The sequence below is a fragment of the Ambystoma mexicanum genome, chromosome 3p, assembly GCF_040938575.1.
Source record: "Ambystoma mexicanum isolate Mex_15411 chromosome 3p, UKY_AmexF1_1, whole genome shotgun sequence".
Lineage (NCBI taxonomy): Eukaryota > Metazoa > Chordata > Amphibia > Caudata > Ambystomatidae > Ambystoma > Ambystoma mexicanum.
Genome location: NC_090925.1, coordinates 818,498,636 through 818,514,036, shown reverse-complemented (window position 1 = coordinate 818,514,036; position 15,401 = coordinate 818,498,636).

Sequence of the window (15,401 nt, the reverse complement as noted above, 5' to 3'; positions counted from 1 at the left end):
GTCCATTACATAATTGCATTAAATACTTTAGAATGATCGTTACATCCTGTGTGTTTTTATGATAGAATGCTTTCATGTTGAATTCTTGCAGGTTAAAAGTCTTTCTCAACAGCTATTTCCTTATCAGCTGGCTTGTGAGATTGTTCAAATTCATACTGTGTGTTTTTTTCTTGTGTAGATTGCATCGCTTTCCATCAGCACTCTTGAATGCCCTCCAAAATGCCGCTGTATCTGATTGTTCACACTCTTGCAAGAAACCAAAACATTTTGTAAATTTTCACAAACCATGGAACACACTTTTTTTAATGTGCAACTGTGTATTTTTCCCCTTCTATTGCCACAGAGTTTTAAAAAAGAGCCGCACAAAGTCTCTTCACTGTTGTTTCTCCAGAGCACTGCAGTGATGGTGCCAGTGGCAACACATTTTAAGCCGGTCCCATGACATTAACAGGGAAATTCATAGAATCCAGCGCACAAGTAGCGCACGCGGCTGGCGCACAGCGTGCGCCTGCGATAGTCTGCGCCAGGCACGTGCGCTAAAACTGATTTCCGCGCACAGCGTATTCATGGATTTCATGCTCCCAAACCAGCCGTGGCGCAGAGAATCGCAGCGAGCCTGCAGCAGCGCCAGTAACGCCCCCAAGAACGCCCTCGCGCAAGGAAAAGCCATCAAAATCGCCAAATCATCGCTAAGGGCTGCGCTAACCCTGGACCACTTCACAGGGCAGGCAAACAAGGAAAGCAAAGCGGGCAATCTTCAAATCAGGAGTACACGGGAAGTTCTACACGCGACTAGGCAGGGAACGTGAATTACAGGGGTACGCGGGAATTATCACACGCGAACAGCCAGGGAACGCGTATTACAGGGGTACGCGTGAAGTAGAACACGCGATAGGCCAGGGAACGTGTATTACAGGGGTACGCGTGAAGTAGAACACGCGATAGGCCAGGGAACGTGTATTACAGGGGTACGCGGGAATTATCACACGCGAACAGCCAGGGTGCGTGTATTACAGGGGTAGCGGGAAGTTCAATACGCGATTGGCCAGGGTACGTGTATTACAGGGGTACGCGTGAAGTAGAACACGCGATAGGCCAGGGAACGTGTATTACAGGGGTACGCGGGAATTATCACACGCGAACAGCCAGGGTGCGTGTATTACAGGGGTAGCGGGAAGTTCAACACGCGATTGGCCAGGGAACGTGTATTACAGGGGTACGCGTGAAGTAGAACACGCGATAGGCCAGGGAACGTGTATCACAGGGGTACGCGGGAATTATCACACGCGAACAGCCAGGGTGCGTGTATTACAGGGGTAGCGGGAAGTTCAACACGCGATTGGCCAGGGTACGTGTATTACAGGGGTGCGTGGGAATTATCACACGCGAATAGGCTGGGTGGGCCCTCACAGGTGTACCCTGTACACCCTCCACGGCCCCTGCAGGCAGCCCACAAAAGAGGGGACTACCCTGCACACCTGATCATGTCCCCCTGCACCCCCATCCACCAGGGGCACCCTCCACCAGGCCCCCACCCATGTCTCCCACCACCCCCACCCACCAGCACTGTGGGGCACGTGGCCAGCAGGCAGTCAGGCAGCAGCAGATGGCAGGTGGGAGCGTGCTCAGGGCTCTGGGGGACTGTAATTTGGCCTCCTGGCCAGGAGCGTGGTCTTTCGTGTTTGAACGCGTGGACAGCCTGATAGGGAGTGATTTTGCACGTGAAAACCCCACACTCAGCGAATCGCGCGAAAACCCGTCACCAGCATATGTGCGTCTATAGTTACCTGCACGTGCAGTGTCAAAGCGTGTGATTGGTGAAAATGGATCTACACGCAGGAGTGACAAAGCGTGTGATTGGTGAAAATGGATCTACACGCAGGAGTGACAAAGCGTGTGATTGGTGAAAAGTGAGCTACACGCAGGAGTGTCAAAGCGTGTGATTGGTGAAAAAGGATCCACACGCAGAAGTGACAAAGCGTGTGATTGGTGAACATGGGCCAAGCACGTACACGCCGTAAGTGACGCTGTACGTGTGGGCCTGTATATAAGGTAGTGTAGAACACCATTTCCTTGTACGTGCTTTTCGTGGAGAGCGAGTGGGTGAATTCTGTACTTCTTGTCGTTTCACACGCGATTTACTTCACGGCGTTTCCAGTTCGTACTCCCTGTTACCTCTGACAGCTTTTTCTCTTTTTCCTCTTGTACTGGTTTACCTGGGCCTGTTCCCTCAAACAGTGTCCCCTTCTACTGTTGTCCTGTCTCCTCAGACAGCGTACACATCTTCTTTTGGCGGGGGTGTTGCCAACCAAACGCGCTCATTTTTCACGCTCTTTTACCTGGCAGACGGTGAGTCACGCACGTATCTAACTTCTGTGCTTGCCCCGTGTGTAGCCTACCCCTTCAGAGGTCATTCTAGGCTGCGTGTGACACGCATACGTTCATTGTGTTACTGGATGCCACAGCGTAGTGCAGGGTTTTCCATCAGCACACGTGGTCTAGGAGGGGTATTGTGCACGTTCCTTAACTTTTCTGGGGTGCCTGTGCGTTGCGTGACCCGTCATCTTTCCCCAGGGGTGTCATATAGCCTTGCCACTGCACTAGGGTACGAATACCATCTGGTACCCAACCCCTTTGACACCCAATTGCCCAGGACAATTGTGCACACCGACTCCCATACGCACAATAACATCAGTGCCATGGTTGGGAGGCGTGCAAGCCGTAAGGGTGGCAAAGGTGGCCGAGCCACACGTGGTGGCCGTGGAGGATCCACTAGGGGACGTGGTTGTGACTTGCAGGGTGCCCCTGTCCCCCCCAGTCTGGAGGACCAGTCAGGGACACCCATGCCCCCCCCCCCCCAGTTGAGGGTCATGTGGCTGATACCAACCCTGATCAGCCCTTGTCGGACCAGCCCATTGTGGCAGCAGACCTGTCCGAGGGTGATCCCATCGCTGACATCCAGGTCAGCAGGTCCACTGCACGTGCACCGGTGCACATTGGTGTCATCAGGGCACGCGCATCTATGCCAGATAGGTCATCTGCTGGCCCCCGTAGCCAGGGTGTGGCTCCATCCACCCCACCTCTCATACACCCTGCCAAGACTGTGTCGGTCCTAGTTCATGCACCTCAGATCAGGCCTGACCCCATCCCACTACCCCCAATGCCTGCACCTACTCCCATGCTGAGTGTGCAATCCCACACACCCAGTACTGAGTCCACCACGGCTCCTGCCCCTAGTGTCCACAGCGGCGTAGGACACTCTGGATCCCCCCCCCCTTCCAAGCGCAAGAGGAAGAGTGCATGTCCGGCACAGGCTGATGCCCCAGGCACGGCTGCACAGTCCGGCCCATCAAGGAAGCCAAGCTTCACAGACGCCGAACTGAATGCACTTGTTCAGTATGTGTCAGATCATGATAGGGAAATGGTCATCGTTGCAGGGTCCAAGACCACACATGCCAGACGCCAGGCACACTGGCAGACCATTGCTGACAGAATAAGTGCCCTTGGAGTAGTGAGGCGCACAGCTAGTGATTGCCAGAAGCGCTGGAATGACCTTAAGCGCAGGGCAAAGGATAAGCTGGCCTCAAGTCATGCCGCAACCTTGGTGACTGGAGGTGGGTCCCCAGCACAGGAAATAGAACTCACACCACACGAGTCCGTAGCTGGATCCTACGTCACCGAGGGACAACTCCAAGGTGTGGGAGATCTCCCTGATTACGAGGCATCATCCGGTGAGTGCACATGCATGTGTGTATTATCCATGTGCATGGTGTGTGTGTGAAGCATTCATGTTGGGTGCCTGTCAAGGGGGTGTGTGGCAGAGTTGATAGTGGCACCCATGTGCCTCATCCAGTATGTTCAGTGCAACACCATCTGCCCACAGCACTATCCCAACTGGCAACAGTGCACATATGGCCCTACACCATGGAAGTTGCCCTTGAATTGTCATTTTGTCACTACATTGTTGCTCATACTCCCCTGTCTATTCATCTGATGTCTTACATACCATTCCTATACTTTCCCCCAGCCAATCAAGTTTCATCTTCACATGCCTGACATGCAATGATACCACATGCTAATGCGTCCTCTGTATATAAATGCCAACCAACATGCTGTCATACTGTGGATGTTGCCTTGACATCCACCTCCTACCTGTGTGCTTTGGTACCGTCTGGTTTCGAGCCCCATTCCCTCACACTCCATGCTGCTCTTCATGGTCTATCTTCCCTGACTTCTACAGTTCAGACCATCGTGCCCTACTCACGACACCTGCTTGCTAACAGTCAAATGAGGGCACCCTGCCCTCCAATGCGACCCACCCTATTGCTGACAAGTGCATCTGAGCCTACTCAAAGCCAACTCTCACTGACATCTGCTCATACATGCCTTTGCCTGTCCCATAGACCCTTCACATGGTCCCTGTCCTCTCTCCTTGCTCCTCTTCCACCATCAATGGTGGGACCCGTTGGGGTGTACTCCTGGCCTCCTTCCAATCCTCAGAGGCCACAATTGATGTGCATGGTAATGGGAGCATCTCAGTCCAAGGCCCTTAGGCCAACCTCATTCTCCTTGAGAAATGCTACCCACATCTCATCAACTTCCTTTCCTCTCCTGCTGTCCCCCCTCCTCTCTCCTCATCAATCCTGCACTGCCTCCCTGCACCCTCCCATGATCCTTCTCCGCCTCCCACTCCAACTCCTACACATGCTGCACCTCTGATCTCTAGCACTCCCCGTAAGTCCTCCAAGGCTGTCAACCTCCTCCACAATTACACTCCTTTCACTGCGGCTGCATCAGGCATTCCTCCGATATCTGTCACTTACATGAGGTTATGCACCTTGACATCCTTGGTCTCATGGAAACATGTCTGACGGCCAGCTCTGTCTGCATCCTTCACATACTCCTACCTGATGTTCAGGAGACCCTCTCCTTGGCCCGCCACTACTGTGCAGGGGGGGTGTGCCCTTGGCTTCCCTGAGGGTATTCCTGCCACTGTCACTCCTACTTAGACCTACTCCACTCTGGAATGGCTTGTGTGACGTCTCTCTCTACCACACCTTGACATTCACAAACTGTGCGTACTGTGTCTGGGAAAACTGGTCAAATGTACTACTTCCTTTCTGAGTGTCCTCACCTCTCCTCCTCACTCATGTCCCCAGACACAGAAATCCTCTTACTTGGTGCTGTACGCATCCACCTGCATGCTTGTTGACCCCCCCACGTGACCTTTCTGTGACCTCAGCAACTCCCTCTCACCCTCTAGACTCCCGTCTGTCCCTACTCATTCTGCAGGGCACACTCTTGATGCTCTGATCTCATCTGACTTTCCCCTCTCCGTCCATCTCTGCACTCCTCTCTCCTGGAGTGATCACATTCTCCTCTCCTCCCAGCTCACCCTCACCACCCCACAGGCAAAGCCACCCTCACCACTGTCACACACCTTCTTGGTATTCCAACCCATGAAGTGTGTGTCAGTCGAGGCTCATGCTGCCAAAATCTCCCCCCCATCCAGCTCCCCCTTAGGCTCACTCCCATCCTGACAGGGCCCACTCCATGCTCCACTCTATGTCAGGTACACTGGATGTCTTTGCCACAGTCATGACCACCTGTCTGAAGCCCCATGCCAATGCAGAGTCCTGGCATGACTCGGATCTTGTGAACCCAGACCACAGGTGCCGGGTGGCAGAGAGGGAATGTCCTGCATCATGCTCATCCTCTGGCAAACTGGCCTGCCACATGCTCCAAAGGCAATAGCACCTCACCCTTTTCACCAAGATGAGATCCCCAATCCAAGGGCACATATCTGCGGCATGTGACAACTCTGCAGGACACATAGAAATCTGCAAGGACCTTGCCGAGCCAGATGCAGTGTGTACCTCCCCTGTCCCCTCCGAGCCCACAGCACTGCATGATTGTCTCTGTACCCCTATAGGCCACCCCCCCAGCACTTGTCTGCGCCTAACACCATCTGCCCTTGACGTTAAGTCCTACTTACCTTGTACAGCACTTCCAGCCGCCACTTCCCCTTGCACTTCATTGTGCCACCCACCCCTGCACTTGCGTGACATGAATGACACCAGCACCAGTAGGATTGTTGACTGGCATCCCCTACTGCCCCACCACCCCTCAGTGCTCCGCTGTACCTTCATACATTTCTGGACCGGTGCTTCACGAATGCTATATGATTCCTTTACAGGTGATGGGGAGGTGGAATCTCATTGTTTACTGCATTTTGTTGATGTAGACAAGGCACTGTGCATCGTGGCCAATTTGGACTAGCAGATCCATGTACAACATGTTAACTTATTGATGTGATGATGCAATGTCAGGACCAGAGTGGTTGAAATCCAAAAAAGTTGCCCTCCTCTCCCTCTTCACTTGGTGGCTATGTCACATGCCATGTGTGTGATGGCATGTGCCTTTGACATGGCAATCACCGGCCAATGTGTGATGGCAGTGCTAGGCAGCATGGTGAGCAGGCGTTGCTCTCCAATCTGTACATTGTATGCCCTGAGCCTCCCCTACAGACCCAGTGATGGTGAATGCATAGGAGGTCTCCCAGTCATGTGGGACATGTGTCGTAGAACTACTGCCTCTGTTGTTCAACAGCCCTTGTTGCATGCCATGGTGCTAATGCCTGTTTCCATTTTTCTCTTTCATGTCTTTGCAGGGGACGAAGCACTTGTTGATGCTGGGGATGTGGTGGTTGAGCCGTCCCAGGAGGGCAACCCGGGCCGACCTTCCACAAGTGAGGGACGTGGTGTGTTTGTGGGTGAAAACCCACAAGTGCTGCAGGTCGTGCTGTCGAGGGGTGTCTCTGGGGGTTCCTCCCCCGAGCAGTATTCAGGTGTAGACTCGGAGGATGACACCTATGTGCAGTCGCAGGTGAGTGTTCTTGGGAGAGAATCTCCTCTGTCCGACCCACCTGCAGCCGGGCCATTGCCCTCAATGGGGATGTCAGTGTCGGCAGCTCAGCCTCCGGTGGTTACGGATGCAGGGCCACACCACACAATCTCTGATCCTGTTCCTGGGGCTGCAGATCAGAGAGGGAATGCAGTCCTGCAGCCTGAGGCCTTGCCGGCACAGCAAGGCGCAGTCCGCCTTGCCCCAGGCAGGTGTGGTGCCCGTCAACATGGTGGCCGTATGCCACCTGGCAATACCGCTTGGGAGCAATCCATCTACGGTATGGCCAACCAACAGGCAGCATCATCCGAGATGATTGCACAGGCCATGGATAGGGTGGCCACTTCCATTGTCCCCCCAGAAAGGCTGATGGAGCGACTGGAGCAGGCTACAGAGTCCATCTGCCAGGCACACAGGGAGGATATGTTGGCGTCCAACAAGGACAGGAGGGCGGCACTGGCGACTCTGCGGGAATCACTTTCCATGGAGTCCCAGCGCCACAGGGAAGGCCTGAGGGAAGAATTCCATCACCTCAGGTCGACCCTGTTAGAGCTTGAGGCTTCATCCCATAGAAGGACAGAGGAGCAGCTGGAGCGTCTGACACGGACGCTCTCGGCCGAGATGCAGGCAACTCGTGCGGAGGTCAGGTCATCCCGGAAGTTACTGCATGGGGACCTCCGCATGATTATAACCCAGAACCAGAACTACCAGACCCGCCTGCTTGCAGCCATGGAGGAGCAAACTCGTGCTTTGCGTGGGCTGCCTCCCATTGTCACACCATCTTCTGAGGCAGCTCCCCCACCTCCTGAGTCAGCTGCAGGGTCTGGCCAGAGCGATAGCGACTCATCTCCCACAACAGAGTAGCCGTGTGGGCCACGAGCCTATGGGGTGTTTTAGTTTCCCATGATCCACACAGGTGGATTGTGGCGTGCATCCTGTCCTCGGACCTCATAGGTGCCCCCCCCCCCCCCCGCCGGCCCTTTCATGGCCATTTTTTCTCAATTTTATTTTTTCTTTTCCAAGAGTGTTGCCTTGTGTGGGTACCTGGGCATACACTGTATTGTGGCTGGGCACATGCAGGCTTGTCCTGAGTTTGGTTTCGATGCTTGGGTAGCAGACATCCACACCCCTCCTGCTTCCGTTTCCATGGGCTTGCAAAGGGTGTGCCCAAGTGACAGCAAATTACACGGTGACATTGGACTCCCATGAGCTGTTGGCCAGTCCATAGTCAATACTGTGTAGACATTCATAGTGTACATTGTTGTTGCACCTAACTATGCATGATGGTTTGATATGTGCCTCTACTTACATATGTTGCTCATGTTTTGCAGGTATTTCACACAGTTCTTCACACGGGCATACTCTCTGGAGTCAGACTACATGTCGGTAGATGTGCACTGACACTTTTGCGTGGCGCCATCACTGTACATCTGGACGGTGAGGACATACCAGCAGAATCAGGTAATGAGACTACCATTGATTACATGCATTGTGTCTTGTTTGGGTGGGCTTCAGGGTGGGTTGGTGTGTAATTTGATTGAAATTACTCTTACACAGGTGTGTAGTAGTGGCTCCAGCGCGGTTAGCTGTTCAAGTGCGGCTATGTTCCATTTGGGGCACTGCTATTTGTGACACCGGTGTCATGTTGTGATGGCCAGTTTGTTTGCTCTCACATACCATGACATGGTGTCCTCAGTGGCGGGACTGTGAAGGGAATGGGTGACATGGCAATGTTGTCATGTAGTGAATCGCCTGTGGCAATGCATATTTGATTGATGGAGTTGTGTCTTTTCGTTGTGATGCATTGCTGGTGTATGTGTAGGTAGGGGTGCACACATAGTGACACTTCCATGTTAACAATCTCAGGCTGATGTGTATCTGACAGTTTATTGTCAAGTAATTTTGTGACATTGTCAGGTAGTGTCATCATTGATTGTCAGATGGTATGTGCCAGAGCAGTGTGCACTAGCCAGCACTGTGATTCCTAGGTGAAGAAGTTGGCCACCAGTTGCGTACGGGCTGCCACCCCCCGTGCCCTTTCCCCTCCCATGCGCAGCGGGCGTGCATGTGGTTGTGGATGTGGGGGCACCACCATGTCCACGGGCAGGCCCCGGCGTGTTGCAACGTTGTGCAGGACACATGCTGCCACTATGATCCTGCACACTATTCGGGGAGCATATAACAGCTGCCCGCCAGAACGGTCAAGGGAGCGAAAGCGTGACTTCAGCACTCCGAATGTGCGCTCCACTATGCCCCGTGTTGCAATGTGGGCTGTGTTGTACCTTACCTCGGGTGGCGTGGTGGGGTTCCGGATTGGGGTCATCATGTGGGGGCTGATAGGGTAGGCACTGTCCCCTGCGGAGGTGGTGATGGGTATCATTAGTGGTGTTGTGTCATGACTCAGTATCTGACATGCATGCATGTGCAGTGGCATTCATGCTCACCAAGCAGCCATGTATCTCCATGCTGGCCAGCCTCTAGGTCCCGGCATAGGGTAGACATTCTGTAGATGAAGCTGTCGTGGGTGGACCCGGGATAGTTGGCATATACTGATGTGATTATTCCCTTGGCATTGCATACAACTTGCACGTTGATGGAATGCCAGTGCTTGCGGTTTCTATAGATGTGCTCTGTTGCCCTGGGTGGACGTAGAGCCACATGTGTGCAGTCAATTGCACCAAGCACTTTGGGGAATTGAGCCACACCATAGAATTCCTGGATGCACGTCCGCCTTTCTGCATGAGTCCTGGGGAGATATATGTGCCTGCGGACTGATGGCCGTGCAGTGATGATGTTCAAGACCTGGTGTAGGCAGCGTGACTGCGTGGCCTGTGACACACCACCCACTATGGCACTTGTCCGCTGAAAGGATCCAGTGGCCAAGAAGTGCAGTACATTCAGGACCTTCTGCAGGGGGCTGAGTGCTTGGGAGCACAGGGTGGGTGATGTGAGGTCATCCTCCCACTCACTGACCAGGTCCAGTATGATGTGTGGTGGAAACCTGTACCTCCCATACACCTGGTCATCAGGCATCCCGAATAGGCTGGTTCTGGGTGTGAATATTCTGGCCCTGACTCTCCTCCTCCTCCTCATTTGGTAGCCCACTGCCACTGCTGCTAGGAACGGTATGTTCATCCTGGCATCTGGCTTGTTTATTGATAAGTGCGCAAATTAATGCCTTGCGCGTGTTCTAGGCGAGCGTGTGACCCTCGCACCCCTGGAATCTAGTTCCCACTCCAATAGCGTGTGGAAATTCCCACGCAGCAGGCATACAGGTGCGCTGACGTACTTGCGTGTGTAAGTGCCCGTGCACCCCTGAAATACACGTACATAGGCCAATGGCGTGTACGCGCACTTTCGGCCAATTACACGCGATGAAATACACGTACATAGGCCAATCGCGTGTACGCGCACTTTTGGCCAATTACACGCGATGAAATACACGTACATAGGCCAATCGCGTGTACGCGCACTTTTGGCCAATTACACGCGATGTAATACACGTACATAGGCCAATCGCGTGTACGCGCACTTTTGGCCAATTACACGCGATGACACTCTGACGTGCAGTATTTCCACGTGTGCTCCGTCATCACGTGCTGAGTGGGGAACGCCCGTGCGGATCACGTCAGACGCGCTTACGCGGTGAGGGACTCTGGTCCAATAGAATCGCGTATGCGTGCTGACGCACTTACGCGCTAAGGGCCTTTCCTCGGATTTCACGCTGACGTGCAGGAATTTCACGTGCCAAATCACTCCGTATCAAGCTGGCCACCCGAAAACACACGGAACACCACGCTCCTGCCCAGAAGGCCGAGTTACTGCCCCCCCAGTGCCCTGAGCAGCCTCCCACGTGCTATCTGCTGCTGCCTGCCTGCCTGCCTGCCTGCCTGCTGCTACCGTGCCCTGCCATTTGGTGCCTGCACATCAGCCATCTGCAGGGGTCCAGTTGCTGTGTCCACCCCTGCTGGAACTGAAGACTCCCAACTGGGATTACATCGCTCCACAGCCCAGCCCCAGGACCCAGTTGCCCACCCACACCTGCCTCTGGGGTTGCCATGTCGGGCACTTCCACATCTGGCACCAGTGGCAACCCCAGGCCAGAGGGGCAGAGGGGCACCAGCTTCACTGCCACCGAAGTTGGTGTCCTGGTGGAGCATGTCCTGGGGCAGTATGATGCCCTCTTTGGATCGTCCCGCGCCAGCAAGGAAGGACGGGAGAGGATCTGGGCCGACTGTGTGGTTGCCATCAACGCGGAGGGGGTGGCAACCCGCAACGTCCAGAAGATCAAGAAGCGCTGGGAGGACTTGAGGTCCAGGACCCTTGTGAAGGCCCGGCGCCTCGTGGAGGGGTGCCGGGGCCGCATGAGTTCCATCCAGAAGAGGGTCCTGGAACGCGTACGCCCAGCGCTCCACGCCCAGGTCCTTGAGAGGGAGGCCCGTCTGGAGTTGAGCGGTAAGTGTGCAAGCATTACTGTGTGAGACAGGGCATGTTGCGGTGTGCTGGTTCTATGATACTTGCCTGTATGTGTGCCATGGGCCATGTATGCATGTATGTGTGCAGGGACATCATGGTAATGCATGTGCGACCAGTGATGTGTGACCCACATGGTTGTTGCATGTGTTGAAATGCGGCATGGGGAGCCCTATGCAGATTTAGGACATGAGAGCATGCCAGTCTCTGTACCTGGACATGGATGGGGGTGAAGGATGGGTGCTGATGCCAGGTACATATATGGTAGCCATGTCTGTGTGCCTGACCTGCGTGTCTGTGACTTGTGCATGCCATGGATGCATGACACATATGTGTGACAATGCACAGATTCAGTGACGCACCCAACTTACCCTTGTTTCGCCTGTGTTCGTAGTGTTTGGGGCCAGATGGATGTAACTGAGGTGAAGTGTGTGCATGTGATATGCATGAGCCATGATGCATGTGAGTTACATATCATTGAATGTTTCAAGAGTCAATTGGACATGCATGGAAATGTGCATGGCATGCACCATGCCTGTTGCTGTGTGTGTTTTGCCTGGACTGACCCATGTGTTGTGGAGGGACATGATGGAAGTGTACTTTGACAGGGGTGCTCATCTGCTATTGCTTCCTGTCTAGGGGACCATTTTACAGTAGCCTGATGCTTGTGTCCTTTGTCTCCCTCTACGCAGCGGCTAGTGAAGGAGAGGGCGGAGACGGCGCTGTGGAGCAAGGCGGCGGGGATGCCCCCACGGCTGCAGCGGAAGGGGTGGGTGAGCCCCCACAGGGGCCTGCTACGGCGGAAGACGGTGAGGAGCCATCCAGGTTGGTGGTTTGCACAGAGGAGGAGGAGGCCGACACTGGTGCACACATGGGGCCTGGTGGGAGCATCCCTGCTGGTGCAAGTGGTGCAGTCCAGGGCCAGGGGCAGGAGGCAGCACAGGTCACCGTGGAGGTGCCTGTGCATGTCGCTGTCCCTGACCCTGTGAGTGCACCACCATGCACCAGCAGGGATGCCCCGTCCCAGGCCCGTCCGCAGGTAGAGGGGATGTCCATGTCAACTGACTCCCCTCCACCTGCGGCCGTGGGAACCCCTGGCCGCGTGGAGCAGGTCCTGATTGGGGTCGCGATGCGCACGGCTGTGATTCGTGATGCCGTGCGTGCTTCCCGGGAGGAGCACGCACGTCATCACGAAGTGCACCGTGCCGACGTGGCCCAATTGGGATCGGCCATGTTCGGGGGGTTCCTGCATGTGTTGGCCAATCTGACGGCCCTCTCCTCCTCTGTGCAGGCTATCCACCGGTCGTTCTCCTTGCCGTCTTCCGGCCCAGATGCCACCATGGCCCCCTGTGGACCTGCCCCGACCAATGCAGCCAGCTCGGTGGGGATCCCATCCCTGCCACAGTTGGGAGTCGGAGGTCCAGCAGGGGTGGACAACACAGCAAGTGGACCCCAGCAGATGGAAGATGTGCCGGCATCATCGGGCAGGGCACGTGCACGACGGCGTCGGTGGTTACCATCAGCCTGGATGCCGTCGTGCTGGCAGAGGCAGTGGCGTCGGAGGCAGCAGCGGGCTCGACGTGGGAGGCATCATGGCTCAGGGCCATCAAGATCAGAGGGGCAGGCATCGGCCGGAGGGCAGGGCAACCCTGGCATGGCGGTGTGTTCCGTGTGGGAGGAGTTTGGCCAGCGGATAGGTGCGGAGCGGCAGCGGGCGGAAGAGGAGCGGCTCGCCATGGCCAGGGCGGAGATCTCCATGCGTCGGGCATTGAGGCGGGCTGAGTGCCTCGAGGAGGCTCGCAGGGATTTTGGTGAGCACATGGGGTTGTCCCTGCGAGACCTCGGGGCCAGGACAGAGTCCCGCCTCCAGGACATTGACATGGAGTTCGAGGATGCCCTGGCCAGCATCACCAAGTGAGCCGCAGGACTAGCCCGCTGCCTTTGTATATAGTTTTTTAGTTAGTTAGTGCTAGGTTTCCTTTATTTATTTTAATTATTTTGGACCGCTCGGACAATGGCCACTTTTTTGTACATATTTTTTTTATTAGTTAGTATTAGGTTTCATTTGTGGTGTTGGGCTCATGGACCCTGGAACATTCCTGTATATATTGTTATTTTTTGGGAGATACATTTTTTTATTTTCTTATTGTTTACACCATGACGTAATGGTTTTTCTTTGATTTCCTACTACATGGTTTTGCTTTGGACAAATTCTATTGATTTTTTAATCCTTTGTTTTTTGGTTTATCATTTTTGTTCTCGGACATGGACCTTTTATTTACTTTGCCACATAGTTGTATGTTTTATTGGTTTACTTAATTTTTGTTTTTAATACATTTTTATATTATCTTACACTTGTGTTATTTTCTCTTTGGTTTCTTACATGTCATGATATGGGTTTTGACATTCACTTGCACCCATTGTGTATGTGTGTGTGACGGACATGTGTTCTTTTGCATACTTGCCTTTGGGGTTGTGTCATGTGATTGCATTCACTATGTGGGTGCATGCAATCCTTGCCTGGGTGTTTGTGCTGGGTATGCTGGCCATTACTGCCATGATTGTGTATCGTCAGGACCTGGGGCCAGGGGGACATGGGTGGGGGCCTGCTGGCAGGTTCCCCACAGTGCTGGGGGTGGGGGTGGTGGGAGACATGGGTGGGGGCCTGGTGGAGGGTGTCCCTGGGGGGTGGGGGGTGGGGATGGTGGGAGACATGGGTGGGGGCCTGGTGGAGGGTGTCCCTGGTGGATGGGGGGTGGGGGTGGTGGGAGACATGGGTGGGGGCCTGGTGGAGGGTGTCCCTGGGGGGTGGGGGGTGGGGATGGTGGGAGACATGGGTGGGGGCCTGGTGGAGGGTGTCCCTGGGGGGTGGGGGGTGGGGGTGGTGGGAGACATGGGTGGGGGCCTGGTGGAGGGTGTCCCTGGTGGATGGGGGGTGGGGGTGGTGGGAGACATGGGTTGGACATGGGTGGGGGCCTGCTGGCAGGTTCCCCACAGTGCTGGGGGTGGGGGTGGTGGGAGACATGGGTGGGGGCCTGGTGGAGGGTGTCCCTGGTGGATGGGGGGTGGGGGTGGTGGGAGACATGGGTTGGACATGGGTGGGGGCCTGCTGGCAGGTTCCCCACAGTGCTGGGGGTGGGGGTGGTGGGAGACATGGGTGGGGGCCTGGTGGAGGGTGTCCCTGGTGGATGGGGGGTGGGGGTGGTGGGAGACATGGGTGGGGGCCTGGTGGAGGGTGTCCCTGGTGGATGGGGGGTGGGGGTGGTGGGAGACATGAGCAGGTGTGCAGGGTAGTTCCCTGTGGTGTGTGCTGCCTGCAGGGGCCGTGGAGGGTGTACAGGTAATGCCTGGGAGCACACAGCCAATTCGCGTGTGGAACTTCCCGCGCACCCCTGAAATCCACGTACCCGGCCATATCGCGTGTGGAACTTCCCGCGCACCCCTGAAATCCACGTACCCGGCCATATCGCGTGTGCAACTTCCCGCGCACCCCTGCAATCCACGTACCCTGACTAATCGCGTGTGGAACTTCCCGCGCACCCCTGAAATCCACGTAGCCGGCCATATCGCGTGTGGAACTTCCCGCGCACCCCTGAAATCCACGTAGCCGGCCATATCGCGTGTGGAACTTCCCTCGCACCCCTGAAATCCACGTAGCCGGCCATATCGCGTGTGGAACTTCCCGCGCACCCCTGAAATCCACGTAGCCGGCCATATCGCGTGTGGAACTTCCCGCGCACCCCTGAAATCCACGTACCCGGCCATATCGCGTGTGGAACTTCCCGCGCACCCCTGAAATCCACGTACCCGGCCATATCGCGTGTGCAACTTCCCGCGCACCCCTGCAATCCACGTACCCTGACTAATCGCGTGTGGAACTTCCCGCGCACCCCTGAAATCCACGTAGCCGGCCATATCGCGTGTGGAACTTCCCGCGCACCCCTGAAATCCACGTAGCCGGCCATATCGCGTGTGGAACTTCCCGCGCACCCCTGAAATCCACGTACCCGGCCATATCGCGTGTG